We start from the raw sequence: 18,350 nt of genomic DNA, 5'->3' as shown, positions 1-18,350 counted from the left end.
AATTCTGCGTAGAATATAGGAAGTCTTCTTATTTTCTGCTCAATTTTTCTGTTAACCTAAGATGACTCAAACAAACAACCTCAAAAAACAAAAAACAATGTCTACAGAGCCAGAATGTTTAATAGTTAAGCTGATGAGTACAATGCCTGCACCCTACGTGAGCACTGGTACAAGTCCTGACCGCTCCACTTACGGAACAGCTCCTTGCTAATGTACCTGGGAAAGCAGAGGAAGATGGCCCAAGGGTTGGGCTCCTATCACACATGTGAGACATTGGCAAGCAGTCTTGGATTCCTGACTTTAGCCTAGTTCAGCCCTGCCATTGCAGTCATTTGAGGAGTAAACGAGTGGACGGAAAAATCTCTCTTTCTGCCTTCTTAAACTCAGGGAAAAGAAAGCATTAACTAATGAAAGAGAAAAGGGGGGAGCGGAAAAGGAGAGAGGGAGGGAGGGAGCGAGCGAGAGGGAGAGACAGAGAGAGATAAAGCAAGTTTTCTCTGGGGTTAGCCATCATAAATCTATGACCTGTGGGAAATTATGTTAAATAAATGGAACTTGTCTGCCAGGTATGTTTGCTAAGAGCTGATTTTATCTAGAAACAACAGAAGAGCAGAGGTGAGCTTTGGCCTGGCTCCTTCTGAATAGCCACAAACTACCTGTCAGTGGGGTCAGGACAAGGATGAGTGTGGCTTCCTGTGCTTGAAACCAACAGAAGTCACCGCCCACGGTCATGTGACGTGGAAGCAGGTCATATGAAAGTTTTCTCTCCATTTTGGAGCTGCACGGCAGCTTCATGGAACCTCATAGGGATAGTAAACATTTACAGACCTGCCTTTCTCCTATTTGGGGTCCTTTTTCACCTGCAGCATATGCAGAACCATGGAAAACAACGTTATTTCTTTTTTTAAACTATTTTTTGATGATTTTTACATAGTTGATTAGGGTGATTAGGGTTAAGGGCTATAGGAAACTGGGTGAGATCACCGTTTCCACATTTTCTTTTTTCTCTTCCTGTATCTGGGGGAGGGGGGAGCCAAGGAGGGTCCTACTCAAGAGGTTTCAATAGTTCAACAGTTCTGAATTACTGCCGATCTTGCCACTGCAAGCACGATGAAACCTCTTCAGAATCCGCTAGTTGACACAGTCAACCTTGGAGTCTCCGTTTGCCCACTTATTCACTGCCAACACTTGGCTGGGGTAGTTGACTGATTTGTTCTGTCCTCTGTCCTCTGTCGTGGTATCACGTGTTCTCTGCAGACTCCAATGTACTGCCATATCCTCCATGTGCACCTGGATATGCTGTCCATTGCTCCGTCTAAGCCACTGAGGAGTCCCAGCTCTGACACATTCATTCCATGCTCAGACCCTGGAACCTGCTATTCTCTCCATGGTTGGGATTCTGAGTCCAACAATTCAGTTGGGGGGGATCCCCATAGAAACTTCATCTAAAGTGATCCCAAACCTGATTCGTATTTGTGCTTGCCAGTACAGGGTCAGGCACAGTCTGTTGCTCCAATCAGTTTATGCATATGCTGGTAGGTGCAATTGCTGGGTCAGTTCTGTTTCCAGCTCTGTCTTTTACACAAACTAATGAGTGTTGTAACCCAGCCCAATCCTGCCCACCACACACTTGGCCTTCATGGACACCAGCGGGAGCGGCTGCCTAGTTGGAGTGACCCACAATAACCACCACCAGGCCCAGCCCGTGCCCTGCTTCCCATGCTTGCCAGTATGTACAACAGACTGATCAAGTCTGTCCCACATCCCATTCAGCTCTCATACACGTCAATGGGCACTGAAGCCTCGTTCAACCCAACCAGTCCCACTAACCAGCCCCCACATAGGCTAGTGGGTGCCACTGTGTCCAGTCATGCCTGCCTCAGTCCTGGTTCTCATGCTCACCAGTCAGAGTGGCAACCCATGAAGGAGGTACCCACTGTTTCCCTAATGGGCCCACTCCCAGATCTTGCAATGTCCAGGTGGTTCTGCAGTTTAACTTGACAGAATTTGCCCCCCATACCAGCATCTGATAGCTGATGCTGTGGCAAAGCCCATCCAACCCACACTCACTCTGACTGCTGCATGCATCAGTAGGAACAGTCAATTTAGCCTGGCTTTCCCCTGATTCAGTCCACATGAGGTCAACAGGTGTTGTAGCACTGCCTGGCCTGGTCTAGCCCCATCCCAACTTACTCTCTCCAGTGGGAGTGGTAGTCCAACAGGGGAGCCCTCCACATCTCCCCTACTGGCTTCACCCCCTCTCTATTGGGTCTCATGTGTGCTGGTTGGTTGCTGTGGTCCAGTCTGGCATGGCCCCCCTCTCTCTGGCATTTGCCAGTGGGTACTGTAGGCTAGCCGGGCCCAGCTCACCCCCAATTCCAGCTTACATTGGTAGAGGCTACAACTTAGCCCAGCCCATCCAGTCCTGGCCCTCATGTGAACTGGCTTGTGTGGTGACCCAACCTGGCCAGATGCATACTCTATTACAGTGCTTGGATTCTCCAGCGGGTGATATGAACTAGCCCAGCCTGCCTCACCCCCAACCTGTGCCAAATGTATGCTGGTGGGTACTGTTCCCTGGCCTGGTCTGGGTTGCTCCTTATCGTGATTCTTACGCTCATCTGCAGGGACTGTGTCCCAAGAGAGGAGTTTCCCAAGCTCCTCCATCAGAACCTCTTCCAATGCCAGATTGTGCGCACACAAGTGGGTCCATGTTCCTAGTAGGAACAGGGGCGTTTCCTGACTGGCATTCACCATTCCAGTTTTTACTGTTGGGTGTTACAGCCCAGACAAGCCTGGTCCACACCCAGAAGCAGCTCACACATGGCTCAGCAGGGGCAGAGACCTAGCCTAGCCATCCTACATCTACCCTGGTTCTCATAAGCACCAGTGGGTGCTAGAGTCTAGCCCACTCTGACATACCCCAGATCCAGTCCATACTTGTGCTAGGTGTTGAGGGACACTGTGGCCATGCCAAGATAAGACAGCAGTCCCCACTCTGGCCTTCACAATCACCAGTGGGAATCACAATCCACCCAGGGCATCCTCTTTGCTCCACAACCAGGCCTGATCCCAGCCATAGATCCTGTGAGTGCCAGTGTTTGCTCTAACCCAGCTTGGCTCAGTCCCTCTGCTATCTTGGCCTTTGCCTTTGGATGCTGTAGCCTGGTCTGACCAGGACAGCCTAGCCCAGCATGACCTGTGCTTCAGCCTGGTTTCTGCACTTGCCGATGAGCTAAGGTCTGAGCCTGGTCTGCCCCCTTCCAAAACCAACCCACCCATTAGCCAATAGTTGGAGCTACCTTGCCCAGTCTGCCTGATACCAGGCAAACTATGTGCTAACCAGTGGAGCTATGACCCACTAGGGAAGTTTCCCAAGTTCCCTCACTCGGCCTATTCCCACACCCAGATATCACGCATGCCAGCAGGTGCTAGGCCCTTGCCCAGCATAGCCTGCGCCTCCATCTTGGCCTACTATGAGCTGGTGAATGTTGTGGCCTGTCCTGTCCCACACCCTGTTTTAGGATGCGCATGTGGGTGTTGAAGCCTGGACCTGCCCAAACTATTCTTGGTTCCTGTACCCATGAGTGTTGGCAGGTTCTATGGTCACACCTAGCTCAGCTCATCACCACCCCTACTCTTGAGCTAATCAGTGGGACTTACATTTCCACAGATTTGTCCCACAAATCCCCCACAGAATCTATCCCTGGACCTGGTTCTCTTGTGTGCTGGTTAGTGTCATGGCCCTGCCTAATGTGACTCACCCCCTGTTCCAACGTTCAGTCAGGTACTGGGAAAAGGCCGATCTTGCACCTCCCATTTGCATTCTGAGGAATAGATAATTCCCAACAGGCATTTTTAATGGTGAGAAATAGGCCTAGTCTCCAATTTCCAGCCAAGGCAATATTCAACTAAGTCAGGTAAATTCAGTCACTAAAAGACACATGCTAAGCTTTATGTGCCTGCATGCCTGCTTTTCCCCTTCCTTAAGAAAATAAAGGATGTATTCTTGTTCTCACTAGCTGTAAGAACCCTGGTCCAATGAGCAATTTTCCATCCTTTAAGGGCTTTGCCTGCATTTTGTCACTTACAAAAGCTCTCTGTTGAGCCTGAGGGTTACCACTGTCTTTGCTTTTAGCATTGTGCCCTTTTCTACTTCCTCTGATAGCAACAATTTGGTTTCCAAGTCTTTGGTTACAATAGCCACAAAACACTGCAGGTACTCTAGGACATCTTGATGCTCTGTATCACTACCGCTTCATGTCTGTAAATGTGCTGAATATACCTAGCACAATTCATGACAATGCAGGGGGTCAGTCTGCAACTTCAGGGAAACACTAACTGCTTGGGGTGTCCAATCTTTAACTAAGGGAGAGAGTGTTTTGAGCACCATCTTCATTGTTACCTGCAGGGTGTTTCTAATGACTGGATCTTGTGTTGGCATATGTAAGAGACAGGAACACAGACATCTGACATGGCGCAGCCAGCTGAAACATCACACAAGGGCCAAGCAGACTGAACGCCTAGGCTGCAGCCTACAGCAGATACAGACAGATGCCAACTGGGAACTCCACTGCCAGGAAGACGAGCACAGCCACTGCCTCCAGCATGCTTTGTAGAGCCATACTCTGCAAAGCCAAACAGTGCTTTCCCTTTGGCATCTAGAATCAGCATGCCCAAGCAGGTTGGGCCAAAGGTCACAGGGCCCACAGCCCAGGCCCAGGGTGGGAAGTGTTTGGGCAAAGGGGAAGAAGGAGTAGGCATAGTACAGGAAGAGGAAGGCCATCACCTGCCTATGAAGTGGGCCACAACCTGTGGCCACGGTACAGGACCAATAGGCCAGTTGGGAACTGGCCACCAAGTCCCTTTCTCCTCCCATCTGCTCTGCTGTATAGGAAGAGCCAAGAGAAAGCGTGGTGTCACCAGAAAACGCAGAGAGGTAAACTCCCTGACTCTGGGGAATCCTCAGCAAACGTCCCTCTTTCGCATGTTAATTGCATGGTGTGGAGAGAAACCTCCTCTTTCTCACTCCTCACATTTCATTTACAACGTGGAGGGGACCACCCCATTGCACAGTCCCCACATCCTCCTCTGGAACCACTTCTCACTCTCTCCCTCTCTCACATGATTCTCATTATTCACAATAGTTATGCCTGTGAAGCTTATGCCAGCACCCAATTAGCCAATACTGAGTCATCACTCCTGCAGGGATTCAGTGAAGAGTTTCCTCTGAGGTTCTGGACTCAACATTTTCATCAACCAATCAATACATGACCTTGTATTGTGTGTTTCTGTTCGAAGACCTCATCTTTAACGTAGCTTATTGACTCATTAACATTGAATTCTCAACCACTCACCAACACTGCAACTCATGCCCAAATCCTACTTTACATATTTTCTCTGTAAGGGCCAGCATGGGCTGCTGGAGTTTGGGAACGCTGGTTGGCATGTCAGCACTATGTATGTTGGGGGTGGGGTTGGGGAGGGAATTTTAAACAGTGAAACCAAAAGGGTACAGTGCTGTGAAACTTGTGGCACTCAAATAACTGTCCAAACAACATTTACCCACTGTTAGAGAGCTGATATAACAAGGCAGATAGTTGCTTCCAGCACCCATGTGCACAGAAGACTCAGCACCCTGGAGCAGGCATTAAAGTGCTAAAACTCTTGTGTGCTTTATCCAAGAGCCCACATCTGATTCCTAGCATTGACTCTTGCATCCAGCTTCCTACCAATGTAAGCCCTGGGAGGCAGCAACGATAGCTGAATAATTGGGTTCCTGCCATCCTTGTGAGAGATTTGGAGAATGAATCAGCAGATGGGAACTCTCAACTTGTATGTCTCTGATATAGCTATTTTTTTCACTATTCTGAGTATGTACATATCCAGAATGACCATTGACATTAATTTGGGATGACAGTAAAAGGTTAATGACATGGAAATTTGCAAATACAAAACCTGAATATCATTAATTATGCTCTTAATCCATTCTTTCCCTTGTTCTGACTCACCAGCATTGCTTTAACATCATGAAGACTTTCCTATGTTAAAGTGAAAAACTTCTCCCTCCAACTACTCTCTTATCTCTCAGTTCTCTTCCTCATACAAAGTCCCGGCAAGAGAACATCATGGCTTCATTCGGAAGGTGAGTTCCACAATTGTCCTTACCACTTCACCAAGTTCCTCTCCTTGCCCACACTCCTGGGCCTTTTCACCTCCTGCCCTCTGCTCTTATGGCTTTCACTGTGTCAAGTCCGTGGCTTATTCCCTTTGACTTGAGTGAAGTACATTCAACACCATAGAGTACACTCTCCTTGAGTAATTCACTCCCTAGGATTCTGGGACACCACATGACCTGCCCTTATTCTTGGTGGTGTGAGTTTGTCTTTTCTTACCGTTATGCCCCTTTCCTCTGTCTGACCTTAGATTTTTTCCACCTTCTCTTTCCACCTCTGGGTGGTCTCATTCACTTCTATGACTTCCTGGAGATAGCCACAGGCCAGTGGCTATTAGACCTCAAGTCTACATCTTGGAATCAAGATTTAGATATCTCACTGCCATCTGCACATCGCCTCTTGAAGGTCTCATGAGTTTTCTGTGTCTGCATAAACGTATCTCAAGCTGGGTTTTCCATCTGCCCCTCCAACTGCTGTGTCTTATGCTTCCTTAGTAAATGAACCACTGTTCACCCAAGTCTAAAACAGGGAAATAAAATCTTCTTCTCTCCGTCCTTCACCCCACCATAGGGCCTACATCCTAACATTTCTAAACCTGTCCATACCCAATGATTCTCCCACACCAGCCCATCAGTTATTGCAACAGCTTCCAGGCTTATTTGATTTCATCTTGTCCCACTTCACCTGTTCCCTGAGAGTGATGTTTCTCAAGTCCAATTGTGGTTACAAAAAATTGCCCTGCTTACAGTCTTTCAACAGCTTCTCATTGTCTTCAAGCAAAAGTCCAATGCCCTCATCTGTGTTCTTAAGTCACTTTGTGATTTGAAGGGCAATTAGATCTGAAGCCAAATCTCTCACCTCACCACCATACTTATCTGAATGCCTTGCAGTGCCCTGAAAGCACTGCTTGCTCTTGACCTCAACCCTTCAGAAGGGCCGGCTCCATTCACACCTCCACATTCAGACCCCCACTTAACCCTCCATCCAGAAAACAGGAGGCTTGGGTGTCATTTCTTTCAGGAAGTTCCTCCTATTGGCCCCCTTTTCAACCCAGCTTTAGGCCTCTTCCATGCACATTTTCATTGTGCTCTGTTGCAGAATGTGTCTCACTGTCTTGTCATTTAAACCCCAGGAACTTTACCATGCCCTTAGCTTCGACACGTGATCTAACCCTTATTAACAACCATGCAGGCAGGTGTTGTTCTGATCCCTATTTTACAGAGGGGAAAGCTGGATGTGAGCCATTTCCTCATTGTTCTTAGTGATGGTACAGCACACATTATTATTTATAATTTACTCATGCTACATAGACAGAAAGCAATGCTTTACTCTTGGGATGGTCTAAGAATCTGCAACTATTTGCAAGCTCTGGAATGGACCCAATGGATTGCATTTGGACTATAAATGAGAAGCAAGGGAATGTGGGGTTTGGGATGCCTCTAGGTACTGTGATGTTTCCCATTCTTTTTCTGTGTCAATTCTGAAGTGAGATGTAAATTCCTGGGAAGTAGACCCTATGGTTCTTGGAGTATGATGAGATGTTCAAAACCCACAGGTGCAAACATCCCTCAAAGGCTGGTTGGCTAATTCCTGTAGCGTTGCTTTCTTGCACCAGCATTTGATAATTTAATTTATTGTTTTTAAAAGAAATATTAATTAGCCCCCACAGGTTTAATAGAAAATAATAACAAAGAACAAACCCCTAAGCAAACAAAAAGCAAAGAAAATCTACTGTTTTTAGGAGTAGAAACAAAAGCTGTAGACAATAACCAAATCCCAGAACATCCCCTCAGGCACCTACAGATTACATTTTTTTGCACTCTGCATATTAGTTATTACAGATTAAAGGAAACATATTTGTCTATTGGGGTCTGGCCTATTCACTCAGAATGATGGTTGCCAATTGTATCCATGTGGTTGCAAAAGACAAGATTTCATACTTTTTATGGCTGAGTAGTGTTTCATAATGTGTATATATCACATCTTTGTTATCCACCCCTTCATTGGTGGTCGTCTGGGTTGAATTCAACTGTTAGGTACTGTGAATTGAGCTGCCATAAACATATGATTACAAATAACCCTCTGATAATTTGATTTCACGATGTTTGGACACGTTTCCAGGAGTGAATGGCTTGGTCATATGATAGTTACGTTTTACAGATATCTGAGGAATGAATCTCCCTATGATTTTCCACAATGGCCAAACTCATTTACATTCCCACCAACAGTGGATTATAGTGCCTCTCCCTCACATACTCACTGAAATTTACTGTTTTCGATTTTTGGATGATAGCCATTCTAACTGGGGCAAGGTCAAACTCGCTGTCAGGTTGGTTTTTTTAAAAAAGATTTATTTATTTTTATTGGAAAGTCAGATATATAGAGAGGAGGAGAGACAGAGGGAAAGATCATCCATCTGTTGACTCACTCCCCAAGTGGTCACAACAGCGAGCTGTGCTGATCCAAAGCCAGGAACCCCTTCCAGGTCTCCCATGTGGGTGCAGGGTCCCAAAGCCTTACACCATCTTCGATCACCCTCCCAGGCCACAAACAGGGAGCTGGATGGGAAGCAGGGCCACCAGGAATAAAATCAGCAGCCATAATGGGATCCTGGTGTGCGCAAGGCGAGGACTTCAGATGTCAGGCTAATGTGCCAGGCCCAACTCATTGTGGTTTTTATGAACATATCCCTCATGGATAGTGAACTTGAGCATTTTTTCATGTGTGTTGGCCACTTGAATTTCATTCTTTGAGAAATGCTTGTTAATGCCCTTTGCCCATTTCTTCACTAGACTGTTTTGTTGAATCTCTTGAGTGCCTTATAGTTCTTTGATATTAATCCTTATCAGTTGTATAGTTTGCAAATCTTTTCTTACATTTTGAGGGCTGCCTCCTCACTTTGTTGATGGTTCCTTTGTGGTGCAGAAGCTTCTAAATTTGATGTGACTTCATTTATTTATTTTAGTTTTCATAGTCTGTGCCTCCGGGGTCTTTTACAGGATGTGTCTGCCTATGCCTATGCTTTTCAAAGTGACTCAGTATTTTTCTTTAATAAGTTGATGGTATCAGGCTGTATATTAATTTCTTTATTCAGAGTTTTGCATAAGGTTCAAGGTAGGCGTGTTGTTTCATACTTCTGCACATGTAGATCTAATTTTTTCAGCACCATCTGTTGAAGAGACTGCCCTTTCTGCCTGGACGGATTTCAGTTTGTTTGTTAACAATTAGTTAGCTGTAGATGTGTGGGTTAATTTCTGGGGTTTCTATTCTGTTCCACTAATCCTCAGGTCTTCCTTTTTTTGTGTGTGCCAGTGCCAGGCTGTTTTGATTACAACTGCCCTGTCATACATCTGGAAGTCTGGTATTGCAATGTATTCAGCTTTGTTTGCGTTATTTAAGATGACTTCAGCTATTTGAGGCCTGATGTGTTTCCATATGAATTTTAGCATAATTTTATCCTAGGTCTGAGAAGAATGTCACAGGTATTTTGATTGGTAATGCAGTAAATCTGTAAATTACTTTTGGTGGTACGGACATTTTGATTATGTTAACTCTACCAATCCGTAAACATAGAAGGGTTTTCCATGTTTTGATGTTTTTCTTCTATTGTTTTCTTTAAGGTTTTGTATTTTCACTGTGGAGATCCCTCACATCCTTATCAACCTCAGCCATGAGGTTGTTTATGTATACAAAGACTTGATTTTTGTGTGTGTTGATTTTATATCATGCAACTCAACCAAATTCTTTTGAGTTCCAAGAATCTCTTAGTAAAGTCCTTGGTTTCCTTGGTTCTTCTATATAGAGGATCATGTCATCTACAAACAGGGATAATTTAACTTCCTTCTTTCCGATTTATATCCCTTTGTCATTTTTTTTTCTTGTCTAAAGGCTCCAGCTAGAACTTTCAGGACTGTATTTTAAACTACATGATTATCTCAATAGTGGTAGAAAATGCATCTGATAAAATACAGCACCCTTTCATAAGGGTGCAGATTTGGTATAGAAGGATCATTCCTCAACACAATCGAAACAATAGATGAAAACAATCTATAGTCAGCATCATACTGAATGGGGAAAGAGTGGAGGCATTTCCACCAAGACCTGGAACCAGACAAGGATGCTTTCTGTCACCACCTATTTACCCCAGTCCCTTGTCCTGGAGGATGTAATTGGGCAGAGCTGTAAGTTCCTGTCTTCTCATGTCTTAGCACATTTTCCCACTCCCGACTCCACCTGTTCTGACCCAGATATGTCACAAAAATCTGGGACTCCCAGGAGGCATCTGCTGGTGATCATAATAGCAGATGTCATTTACTGGGCATTTGCTCTATGCAGCAATATTAATGGCTATGATGATTGCATTTTGTTCTCACAAGGACTTATTGACATGGGTGTAAATATTCCATCTTAGAGGTGAGGAAAACCAAGCCTCTAATAGGTAAAGCAAGTTGCACAACATCCATATTAGCAGCAATTTATCATAGCCTTATTGGCATCCAGCAACACAGATTTATTTTTACAGATCTGAAGATCAGAAATCCAAAGTCAGTCTCACTGGATTAGTCAAGGTGTTGGCAGGGCAGCTCTTTCTGAAGGTTTCAGGACAAGACCTGTGTCCTCTACTCTCTTCAGCTGCTAGAGACCCAGCAGTTTGGATCTCTTCTTTGTGCCGTTTCAATTGCAGCGTCCACTGCCACATCTCAGTCTGAGTCCTTTACCTTGTTCACAAGGACTCTGGGAATTATACCAAGTCCAACTGGAAAATTCCGGATACCCTCCTCATGTCAGGATCTTTCAATACACCTGTAGAGCTGGCTTGTCCATGCAAGTAACATATTTAGCTTCTCTATCACATTCCTCTGTTGAGTCTATATGCTTTGCGTGGGATTATTTTCTCTAGTGGATATTGCTCATTTTCTATTCAAACTGGTTATTTCCAGGCTTAGGGGAGACTAGATGTTCTTGCCTCTAGTTCTTCTGCAGCTACAGCAGGAATTCTTAGTCTGCCTATGTGCCAGATTCACCTAGGGAAAATTTTCAGATCCTGTTAAGCTGGGATCCATTTAGACTGATTAAAATCAGAATCTTTACAGTGAGACTTGAATGTTCTGTAGCTTAGAACATGTCTCCTGGTAGTTCTATCATGCAGACAAGTTTGTACCTGAGCATGCTAGATACAACTGCTGGCAAACCCTCTCAGGACAAAGCTGAACCAAAGGAGGAAAGATTATAAGGCTGAATGGCCCTAGAAGCCATTCGCCCATTGTGTGGCATTCCTGTGCATGTCACTCCCTAGTTGTTGATCTTGGGTAAGCTACTTGACTTTTTTGGTCTGTTTTTTCTTGCTGATAATCATTCTTGAAGACTGTGCAATGACTAACCGAGGTCATACGTGAAGAGCCCCGAGCAGAGTACACAGAGGCCTCCAACAGAGCAAAGTATGATCTTCTTTGCAACTCACTCCACCCTGCTTTCCGAACAGAGGTGACCAAGCCTCTTCCAATCCTTCTAATGCTAGAATTCTCTTGGTTCCAATTTTTGCAGTCCAGAGACATCCGAATTTGCCTATTTCTTAGAAATGTCTGATATCCACTTCCTTCACAGTTTTTTTAAAAAATTTTTTAACACTTTCAATCCTGGAATCTTTTAACATCTTTTGATCATGTCATGTCTAATTTATGGCTGGCAAAGTTCTCATCTTCCAATCTGTTTCCAGAAAGTGAGGGTATAACTAGGGACTCTTGGTTAATATTAAATCATCAAACCTGTGCTTGTGGGATACAGAGCTGAGAATTTTCCTTTGGGCTGAAGATACAACAAGGAATCTAAACCATGGGTGTGGTAGAAGCTTTTCTTGCTCAGAGTTTCCAGACATGGAAGGATGTGCAAGGGACTGACCCAGCTCCTTGCTCTCACCTGTATGCTAATGCTGAAGGTGCTGGGCACTTCTATGCCCTCCCTAGCATCCTCTCCTTCTTGAGGGTACTAGGAAGGGCAAGGGATAGGGAGATGATTCAGCATTTGGAATGGAGCACTGCCTCTGACTGCTGAGCCGGGTTCACAGTGTTAATGGAAAGTGCCTGATGGATCACGGAAGCCGGGCCCTGGCAAGGTCACTTTCCATTAGGAACTGCCAAGGATGATATCACTGGCTACTTTCATTTTGTTTTTTTCTCTCTCTCCCTCTCTTTCAAAAAGCACAGAAATGATGTAACAATTCTCCCATGCTTAAATTGCCAAAGCTTGCTTTTCATCATTCATTTCACGTGGAATTTCTTACCCAGCTCAGATTTTAGGATGTAAGAGTCACATCACAGGATCATAGGAGGAAGACCATTGTTGGGAACTCACAGACTAGTGGAGGTTGTTCGTAAGCTCCTGTGTGGTTTGGAAAGAGGGCTTGGAGGAGGTGGGCCATGAGAAGTATGGAGAGACTCAGGAATAAGAAGGTGGTTGTAGACAGGGAGATAGTCTGGGTGAGGTCCACAGCAAGTCCAGAGACATAATGAAAACAAAAATCATGGGACCTGGTGCGATGGCTCAATGGCCAAACCCTTCCCTTGAAAGCCAGGATTCCATTTGTGGGCCTGTTCATGTCCCAGCTGCTCTGCTTCCCATCCAGCTCCCTGCTTATGGTCTGGGAGAGCAATGGACGATATCCCAAAGCCTTGGGACCCTGTGCCTATGTGGGAGATCTGAAAAAAACTCCTGGCTCCTGGTTTTGGATCAGCTTGGCTCCAACCATTGAGGTCATTTGGGGAGTGAACCAGAAGATGGAAGATGTTTCTCTCTGTCTCTCCTTCTCTCTGGAAATCTTCCTTTCTAATAACAATGAACAAATCTTATAAAGGAAAAAAAAAGCATGGCAAATGTGATCATGTACAGCAGTGGGATAGCCTGGCTTCCAAGTATCTAGCTGACCTCAGCACAAACATAGACTCTGGGCCTTTGTCAAGGTTGCTCTGTCTCCAGGGTGAGGTGGTGTTGCTTTCCTAAAGCCACTCCAAGCTCTTCCTCTGTTACTTAAGCTCGACCTATTGCATATGGGTTCGGGGGCATCCATATGTTTACCTGGTTTGTTTGCAGAGTGAATGGAGACATGCCAGCTGAAAACTCTGGGACTGGACAGCTAGCTGCTCAGCCTGCTGTCTGGGCTAAAGAGGCTGCAGGCTGAGAGTTTAGAAGCTCTCAATCTCTTACCATCCATGGGAGCATCTGAGTTCTGCTTGCTCAGTGTGCACCATGAACTTTGGTGTCTGCTTTCTCAGGGGACAGGCTGTCCTCTAACACTTGCTCATAATGTTCACTTGGCTCTGTAAGGGAACAGCTGTGGGAGAGAAGCCCAGGACTTGGAGACTTGCTTTGGGAGGACTTAGCAAAGTACTTAGGAAAGTCAAGGTTAAGGAAAGAACACAGGACATTCATCTTTGAGGAAAAGACTACATGAAAAAGGCCCCTTCAGAAGGCGTGCATGTAACACTTCACCTTGCTTATTTAAAGTGGCCTCACTCAGCTGCTTTTAATAGAATGTTTGGTACATGTTGGACAAAGCCCATCTTCTATACCTAGGCTAACACCTATCTGAATGCCAAGAATCTATGGGCACTTAAATAAGTATTCCTCATTCATATCTCTGTTTCTTTCAACTTAACATCTGGACAAGAGATTTCAAACTTTCCTGTGCTTGAGAATTGCTTGGTTGTTGGGGAGGCAGGCAATAAGGAGAGTTGGCCCACGAATCAGTAGAAGCTACTCCAGGTAATTCCAATGAAAGCATTTCATGACCCCGCTTTGGGGGATAGACACATGGGAGATGACTGGGGTCATGGTTTATGCATTTGCCTTTACTAATTATAATTCATGACGTATGTCATGTCTTACACTCACACACTTCTTCTAACTTGGTATTCCTAATAACTCTGTGAGGTTCAGGGGCAGATTCTAGAGTCAAAGATGCTAACATTCAAAGAGGTGGAAGAAGACTTATCTCCAAGGAGATCATGTGATTAAAATAGCTACAGATCAACTGCTATGCCTACTGACTGTAACTGGCCAGAAGCCTCTAGAAACCAAGAATGAGAAGAAGACCACATTCTGGTTGTGGCTGTAATTCTGACACCACTACTGCCCAACTCCTGGGTTAGGTGTTCAGCGCTCACAGTAACACCTCTATCAAGTATGGGATATTCCTTTTACATCTGAGGAACTGAAGCTCAGCTAGGCTAAGGGCCATCCTGCTTCTGAGGGCCAGAAGTAAGATTCTAACTTGGGCCTCAAAGGTCCCAAAAGATGAGAGTGCTCAAACCGGCATAGTGCTTCACCATTTCACAAGTACTTTTAGGGGCCCACACAGCTCTGTGCAGGGCCTACCAACTCTCCCACTCTTCTTTGAACTCATCTTCCTCTCCTTCTCTTTGAAGAGGCACATCCCTGCCCCAGGGCCTTTGTGTTTATCTGCCACTCAGAATACTCTCCTGCAGAGCAAACTCCCATGGCTTCCCTCCTCTTGTTCAAACAGCTCCTTTTCAGAGAAGTCCTCCTCAATCACCCTGTTTGAAACTATACTCCCCACAGCACTCTTCATTTCCACCCTCTTTTTCCTCTGTGTCTGATATACGTAACTGTGTCTGATATGTGTACATTTAAAACTGCATACATTTAAAATTTGCTGTCTTAATCATTCCTTAGTGTATAGCTCAGTGGTTTCAAGTGCATTCACAGGGTTTTACAACCTTTACTACCACCTCTGGAACTCTTTTTTTTTTTTTTTTTTTTAGATTTATTTAACTTATCTGACTGGCAGACTGACAGAGGGAGAGGGAGATAGAGAGATGAAAAGATCTTCTATTAACTGGTTCACTCCCCAAATGGCATGAATAACCAGAGCTAGACCAGCCTGAAGCCAGGAGCCAGGAATGGTTAGGGGGACCCGAGCAATTAAACTCTCTTCTATTTCCTTCCTAGGCACATTTGCTGGGAGCTGGATTGGAAGTGGAACATCCAGGACTAAAAGGTTAAATACCACATGTTTGCCTTAGTTTAAGATGACACGATGTTATTGTTATGTTAGGTCTGTTATATGTTGTGTATAAACTAAAATTGAAATGTCAATGAGGTGGTCATAGAAGGTGGTTAAGCACTCGCATTTACTTTTAACATATTGGCTACTCAATACTATGTCAATTAATTCCATAATGACGTAAATTTTTGCTGATGGTATGTTGGAGCTTTTAATTGGCTGGGATGATACTCTGCTGGCTCTGTCTTCAGACCAGAGAGGGTATACCTAAGAAGCCGTTGAACTTGACTGGACAATAAGATGCTGGACTCTATGTTTGGTATATGCTTGCAATGGGGGAATCTCAACTGAACTTGAACTGTGGTTATGCAACAAGGTGGAGGAATCCACCATGGTGGGAGGGTTTGGGGAGGGGTGGGGAGAATCCAAGTGCCTATGAAACTGTGTCACATAATACAATGTAATTAATGAATTAAAAATAATAAATAAATAAATAAAAAAGTGGTGCTCTGATATGGAATGCTGGCATCACAGGCAGTGGTTTAATCTGCTCCACTAAAATGCTGGTCTCTCCAGTACTCTTCCTACCTTGCAGGGCAGAAAGTTTGAATCCATTAGACAATACATCTCTAAGTCCTTCCCCTCAGCCCCTGGGAATCACAACTCTACTTTCCCTCTCTGAATCTGACTACACACAAAAGTCTAATTATGGATTATTTGCATTTTGTGACTGGTTTATTTCACTGAGTACTGTCTTGGAGATTGATCCATGGTGCAGCATGGACCAGAATTTTCTTAATCTTGAAAGCTAATTAATATTCCATTGTAAGTTACATTTTGATTACGCAGTTGTTCATTGACAAATACTTGGGCTGCTTTCACCTTTTGGCTACTGTGAATAATGTTGTTATAAACATGGACAAAAGAATCTCTCTTCTAGGTCTTGCATTACATTCTTTTGAGTACATACTCAGAGTTAGGATTGCTGGACCACGTGATAACTCTAGTTTTAGGTTTTGAGGTACCACCACACTGCATTGCCTGTAAAATCTTAACATTCCCCACTAACAATGCAAAAGGCTTCCAGTTTTTTCCCACTCTCATTAACATTTTTTCTTTTCTATTTTTTAATAGTAGTCACTCTAATGGATGGAAGATGGTACCTCATTGTGGTTTTGATTTGCATTTTCCTAATTAGTAATGAGGCTGGGCAACTTTTCATGTGCTTATTAGCATGTGGATATATTCTTGGAGAACTATCTTTTGTCCTAAGTCTTTTTAAAATCAGATTGTTTCATTGCTGAGCTGTAGTTATTCTTATTTTATTTAGCTGGCATGTATTATTGAAGGCAGTATTTATTTGTAATTGTTAATCTGCCAGAATGTTAACTGTTTGAGGTTAGACATTCTTGGGTATTTTGCTTACAATGTAAGTCCAGCACCTACCACCATGCTAGGCATGTCATGGATAGTTACAATATTTGTTAAGTGACTGATGAAATAATGTTATAATATAAATATCTAAGGTGATTAAGAAGAATGTGGAAGCATGGGACCCGGCGTGGTGGGCTAATGGCTACAGTCCTTGTCTTGAACGCACCAGGATCCCATATGGGCGCTGGTTTTAATCCCAGCAGCTCCACTTCCCATCCAGCTCCCTGCTTGTGGCCTGGGAAAGCAGTCGAGGACGGTCCAAAGCCTTGGGATCCTGCACCCACGTGGGAGACCCGGAAGAAGTTCCTGGCTCTTGGCTCCGGATCGGCACAGCACTGGCCGTTGCAGCCACTTGGGGAGTGAATCATTGGATGGAAGATCTTCCTCTTTGTCTCTCCTCTCTGTATATCTGACTTTGTAATAAAAATAAAATAAATCTAAACAAAGGAATATTGTGGAAGCAGTAATTTTCTTTATTCTTATTATGTGACTTGAAATAGACTTGTGTCAAAAGCAGATTAAAAAAAAAAAGCGAAAGAATACTTGGTAACACTTAGAACTGAAGATAATCCTTACCTTATGACCATGTCATGGATTCCTGCTTATAGCAGCTGACTATATGACTGAAATGGCTCACAGCAGTACTGTGTGTAGAGGCCCCAGTGTGGAAATAACCCAAACGTCTCTCAACAGCAGAACTGATAAACAACTGTGATATGGTTGAGCAGTGAAATCCTACATAGCAAGTACTTCCTCACACCACAACAGATATGCTTCCTAAACAAGTGACAGTTGAACAAGAGAAATGTATTATTATGCCGCTGGTGACTGTAATCAGAACCTGGAGGCTGGATACTTTACAAAGCAAAAGTCTTTAGCTCACAGGTTTGGAGCTCAAAGTTTAAAAAACGGGGTGCAGGCTCCCCAGCTGCATCCCCCATGGCAGATAGATAATGGGCACCTGTGAGAGACGGAGAACTGCTGAGACAGGAGCCCAGAGCGGGGCGGGTTTGGTGACTTTCCCATAGGACCCTCCTTTGAAACGCCTACCACCTCTCTATGTCAGCTTCTGACATCGGCTCCTGATTCAGTTTCTAAAAGGCAGCAGACGACGACTCGAATGCTCAGGCCCCAACAAGCAACTGGGAGTTCAGAGGGGAATCTCTGTCTCCTGGCTTCAGCCTGACCCAAGCCTGGATATTGTGGAGTTAGGGAGGAAAACATTCTTGTGCAGGGGCCATGCCAATCTTCTCTGTATCGTTCCAATTTTAGTGTATGTGCTGCCATAGCGAGCACAAGGGAGTAAACATTCTGATAGAAGATCTCTTTCGTTCCCTCTTTTTCTGTCACTCAGCTTTTCAAATAAAAATAATAAGTAAATCCACTTTCACCTCACTTAATGGAACTTTCTAGAAATACAAGCACTCTATTGGCTAAGGGCATGGACTAAAATTTGAAAAAATCTTAATGACAGGATGTGGCTTACTTGATTTGAGATCAGGGGAGCAAACAGGTTTCAAGTACCAGATTTAGAGGACACTGGCAGCACAGCTGAGAAGCGGGGAGAGAAGCGACCCAAAAGGTGGACGCGATGAGCCACCCAACCATTAAGGTTATCTTCTCTCCCATCTCCTCTTGCAACAATGCCCCCAAACCTCATTTGGGCAGAGTGGGCTAAGCCATCACTCAAAATACGCACAGCCCATCCTGGCACACCCACA

General features: G+C 44.6%; 1 non-coding gene across 1 annotated transcript; it reads right to left on the bottom strand.

Moving 5' to 3' along the window:
- Positions 1-17,818: 17,818 nt before the first annotated feature.
- On the bottom strand, positions 17,819-17,925 carry LOC118757673 (U6 spliceosomal RNA). Its single transcript, XR_009246780.1, has one exon. It is a non-coding gene; the product is annotated as a U6 spliceosomal RNA (small nuclear RNA).
- Positions 17,926-18,350: the final 425 nt, after the last annotated feature.

Source organism: Ochotona princeps, chromosome 15 (genome assembly GCF_030435755.1).
Source record: "Ochotona princeps isolate mOchPri1 chromosome 15, mOchPri1.hap1, whole genome shotgun sequence".
Taxonomy (NCBI): Eukaryota; Metazoa; Chordata; class Mammalia; order Lagomorpha; family Ochotonidae; genus Ochotona; species Ochotona princeps.
Note: the sequence above shows the minus strand (reverse complement) of the source record. Positions and strands in the feature narration are given on the sequence as shown.